This window comes from Vitis vinifera, chromosome 10 (assembly GCF_030704535.1).
Source record: "Vitis vinifera cultivar Pinot Noir 40024 chromosome 10, ASM3070453v1".
NCBI classification, from domain to species: Eukaryota; Viridiplantae; Streptophyta; class Magnoliopsida; order Vitales; family Vitaceae; genus Vitis; species Vitis vinifera.
Window position 1 is genome coordinate 25,858,780 of NC_081814.1, and position 5,678 is coordinate 25,864,457.

Genomic DNA, 5,678 nt, shown 5'->3' on the forward strand with positions numbered 1-5,678 from the left:
ACAAAGCTGAGAAACATGAGGATGACACACTTACCTTCTAGTCAATGAGCCAGTATTGAATTCAAATTGATCTAAAACTGCTACCAAAATCTTAACATTAGATTATAGAGATTGAGATACCTTCCAAATTTACCAAACGACTAGATAAAAAACGAATGATTATCAACACTTTAACAAGGAAGCTTAAACACAAAGAAGACTCACTCATGACACCATAAAATAGTGAGAATGTTAATTATTTTCCACTTATAAACCTATATCCACCTATAAAGAAAAAAAATCATTTTCAAGACACTCTTCCTTCCTAGAGAAATTCAAGATGATGTTCCATGAAGTCAATTTGCACCTCTCTTGGCCGGATTTCTGTTTAACATGACCTATTTACATCCCCTAAAATGAATCCATACATCATTTGCTTTTTACATTGAGCATTGAGATGATTACACAAACATAAGCTTGACCCTTAGGATCAATTTTTGACTCGAGGATCACTAAGGATGCTTTTACAACATAACAACTTAAGGGATGTCCCAATTTTGCAATGGAGGCTATTTATACTTGAAACATTGCCAAGGTGCCATACCCATGTCAGGAAACTTAATATTTTTCTTTTTCTTTTCTTTTCATTTTTTTTAATTAAAAGAGAAGGCAAATCTAAACCACTCTAGAAAATTTCGAGTGACTTTACTCACTTTTAATGCTCATTAGATAGGCATAATTTTACATTTAGTCTTTAAAGAACAATATTCACCATTTATGCAATCATAAGGTCCAACAATGAGATTTTACTCACTTAAAAAGAATGATGCTAACCTTTTGTAGTTTATCTAACTGAATCAAAATAGCAAGGACTCAATATCATGCTTATTAATCAAACAATGGAGATAAAAAACATTTTGCAATTTTTAAAATCATTATGAGTCAATCTAACTTTTAAGCAAGATGAATAAGCATATCACTCACATGAACTCAATATTTTTGATGAAAAATAGGTGAAAATAGAGAAAAATTGAATCAAGACAAAAAAAAAAAAAAATCAACTTGATAAAATTTAGGAACTTGGAAAGACAATTAAGACTTAAAGATGTGCAAGAAGATGTCATAGACAAGATCTAGAGGAAGTTAACCGAGTGTGCTTAAACCTATGGATCTTCTAAGTGATTCCAACCTAGATACATCCAAAGGTTTAGTGAGAATATCTGCAATTTGACCCTTTGTTGGAACATATTCCAATGATACAACTTTGTCTTCAACTAAGTCACGAATGAAGTGATGTTTAATGTCAATGTGTTTTGTCCTAGAGTAAAGAATAGGGTTCTTGGAGATTTTGATCGTACTAGTATTGTCACAAAACACAACCATGGTTTCTTGATCTATTCCATAGTCTTTAAACATTTTTTTGATCCATAGAAGTTGAGAACAACAACTACCTATGACAATGTATTCTGCTTCAGTTTTGGATCGTAAAATAGAGTTTTGTTTCTTACTCATCCAAGAAACCAAGCAATTTCCAATATAGAAACAACAACCTAAAGTGTTTTTCCTGTCATCCACATTTCCAGCCCAATCAGCATCAGTGTAGCAAGCTACATTAGAATGAGTGTCAAAAGGATACCAAAGGCCTAACTTTAAAGTACCAAGAATGTACCTAATGATTCGCTTAAGAGCTATGAGATGAGATTCCTTAGGACAAGCTTGATACCTAGCACACACTCCAACACTAAAAGCCACATTCGGTTTACTAGCATTGAGGTATAAGAGGCTACCAATCATGCTCCTATACAATGTTTCCTCTACCTATTTTCCAAATTTATCATTACTTAGCTTTAGGTTGCTAAGCATTGGTGTCATAAAATGTTTGATTGATTCAAGCCCAAACTTCTTGACAAGTTCCCTTACATACTTGGATAGGGATAAGAAAATCCCATCCTTGAGTTGTTTCACTTGGAAACCAAGAAAGTAAGTCAATTTCTCCACCATGCTCATTTTAAACTCACTTTTCATCTATTTGGCAAAATCTAAAGCACTCTCACTAGAGGTAGAGCCAAACACTATGCCATCCACATAGATTTGTGCTACCAGGAACACTTCATCATATCTCCTAATGAACAATGTTCGATTTGCTTCCCCTCTCATGAATCATTTCTTAGGAAGATAGGATGTGAGCCTTTCATGCCAAGCTTTAGGAGCTTGCTTTAAGCCATAGAGAGCTTTCCTAAGTCTATAGACATGATTAGGATGCCAAGGGTCTTGAAACCCTTTGAGTTGCTTAACATACACTTCTTCATTGAGGATCCCGTTAAGAAAGATACTCTTGACATCCATTTGAAACAATTTGAATTTCCAAACACAAGCTAAAACTAAGAGTATTTGAATGGATTTAAGTTTTGCAACCGAAGCAAAGGTTTTTGTGGACCTGTATTTTTCACGTGCATCTCCCACTCGATCGGCGAGACTTGCTTTTTATTTGGTGAAAATTTAATTTTGGAAAAGTCGGAGTCACCACCTATTTTATTTTATTTTAAAGGGAAAATAAAACAAGAAATAGAACCCTAAAAAATTGACTCCATAGTTTTTGGAAAAACATGTCTTTGAAAAACCCGAGTCTAGGTCTAGGGATCAGGTTACTTATTAGGAAGGTATCTCTAGGAGGTAGCACCCCTCTAAGCCCTATAAAGGTCTCTATTGACCAAGTTAAGGGAAGTGTGACAATTAATTGGTTAATTATAGATACCTAAGTAGGCTAGGTGATTTCAAAAGAATGACATGCCTAACAAGAAAACCAATCACAATCATATAGAAGATTTAGGGTGCATACCTAGACCACTTCTTAAGCGCTATCATAAAACATCAATGGTTAGTTTAAATAGTATATCACCCAACATGCACTTTATCATAAATGAATAAACAATGTAACAAATATCCAGACACCCAAGCACTATCAAACATAGGCATAGTTTATAATGACAATCATATTTACAGAATTTAGAAAGTAGGTGTTAGGGAGCGTACCTAGATAGCATAGATAACTCATAATACGCTTCCTCAGGATATGAGGGGTTAGATAATAAATAATAAAATAAGAAATTCTAGCATGCTTGTTTAATTAGTATAGCAAAAATGATCAGAATATACGAAATAATCAATTATCACACACATCTTGTATATAATTCCTAAAAAATAGATAGATATAATTACAACAAATAGCAAGGGTGATAGCAAAAAAAAGTTTTGAAAAGATTTTCTTATGTAGGGGTTTCACCAATTCCCCAAATTGATATACTCGAATTTAGCCTAGAATGATCCCATTTATTTTGGACCACGAGCTTGGATTCGTGTCTTACTCAAAACCAAAATTTTCATTGAAAATCAAGAAGGATGCAAATCGATTAAGATATGGTTGCATATTATTTTAAAAAAAGATTTTGATTCTAAATGCTTTAAATGAATTTTTGAAATGCACTTTAGGGAGGAACATTTTGAGGAAAGGTTTCTTTTAAAAATAGGAAAAATATGATTTTCAAAGGACAATATTCAAGCATCAAACATGGGCAACTCAAAGGAAAACAAAATCACAAAATAGAATTTTAGACAATCGAGCTGACTAAAAGTGGTAGGAGTTGGGCCAACCTTCATGGGTTTTTAGTGGCCTTCCAAAAAAAGATTTGACCAACAATCACTAAGGCAACAAACTTATGACTTCCTAATCAAACAAGCAAACAAAATATTATCCAAGGCTAACATCTAGATTTCAAGAAGCACATGAATTAGGATTAAAAAAAAAAAAACCAATCAAAGGTTAAAGTCAACAAACTTAGCATATGGAGATAATAATGTGGGATTAATTAAAGTAAATTAGCACTCTAACAAAATATGATAAATCAAAACCAAAGTTTAGCAATCTTAAAAATATGAGATAATAATAGGCAATTAACTAGATTGATTATCTAAAATTCCTAAAAACTCTAACTAAATATTAATAGATCAATACCAAAATATGTCACACTCAAAATATGAAAATAATAACATGTGATTGACTAAATTAATTAATAAAAACACTAAAACTAAATACTGATTGATCAAAATTAAAATTACCATACTTAAGACATGAAAATAATAACACGTGATTAACTAAATTAATTAACTAAAATTATAATCAACTACAAAATTAGATATAAATGGATTAGAATCAAAATTAATGAAATCAGAAACACACAAACACATTCAAATTAAAAAAAAAATAGTAATAGATTAAATTAGAATTAAAAACATCAACATTATCTAATATGATTGGCTAAACTATCAAATTGAAATTGCATATACATTTAAACTAAATAAATAAATCAACAAATTAAAACTAAACTAAAATCGGAATTAAGACAAAAAAACATGAAATTTATCTAAGAGGTTTAATCAAACAATTGAATTAAAATCATAAACACATTCAAACTATAGAATAAATTAAAACTAGACTAGATTGAAATTAAACTCTATCTAAGAAAATTAATTAATTAATCTAATAAATCAAAATCAACAATCAAAACTAAACTAAAGAATAAATTAAGACAAAACTAATTAGATTAAAATCACAAACACATTTAAACTATCATATAGATTAAAATAAACTAGCGTGGGACTAATGAACCACAATCACAAAAAAAGATATCTAATCCAAGAGAAATAAAAAAATTGAGCGACTTAAAATTTAAAAAAATTTATCACAAAGAATTAATTAAACTAATGAACCAAAATCTAAACTAAAAGAATGCTCTATTGAAAGCGAAAACAAACCTGTTTTGTGTAAAAAAAAAAAAAAACTCTCTTGATGGTCAAAGTGGCAGCCCGATTAATGTTTGAAGTCCTCTGCTGCTCCCCAAAATTCTGCGTGTGTCCTCGTTGGAAAAAAATTCCCTTTTTCTAAAAAAATCTTGCGCGTGTCCTCTCTAGAAAAAAATTGCTCGTGTGTGAATCTCTGCCAAAAATTCCTTCTCTGCCCGTTCTTCTGTTATTCTCTCTGCCAAAATTCCCCGCGTGTTGTCTTTGCCAAAATTCTTTTGCGTGTTCTCTCTACCAAAAAAAATCCTCTCTTTTTCTGTTCCTAGACCTATTAGAAAGTAAAATAACAACACCTCTAACTTGAAACAAACAATTGGGTATCAACATGGACCTCATAAATGAAAAAACTCCTAATATTACCCCACAATTTGTACTTTTTCACAATCATGGCAGAGAGGGAAGGTGTGGGATTAAACCAACTACTGTTCACAACAAGCATGCCGGTGTCCTTAGGATTAATACAAGTATCAGAAAACAGAGCATCCAAAGCACCAAACATTCAGCCTCCTCTCGGGCCGTTGACATCGAGGGGCGCGGGGTAGGTAGTCCATTGCTTGAGGCACATGAGCCTTTTTCCCGAAGCTAGAGTGCTCCAAGATTTTGCGCTGAAACTCTAGCGTCGACTCGATGAAGTCGTCGGTGACTCTAGAGTGGTCCATGATTTTGGAATCGGACTTGGAGGTGATCGAGAGGCCGATAGCAGGCGTAATCGACGAGAAGGTCTCGTGATGTAGACGGTCGTTGCAGAGAGTAGAATAGAGGAGCATATGATGACACTCACTAGATTGTACTGGAGATGAAGCCGGGGTGGCGTAGATCATCAGGGTTAGTTTGGGAGGCTT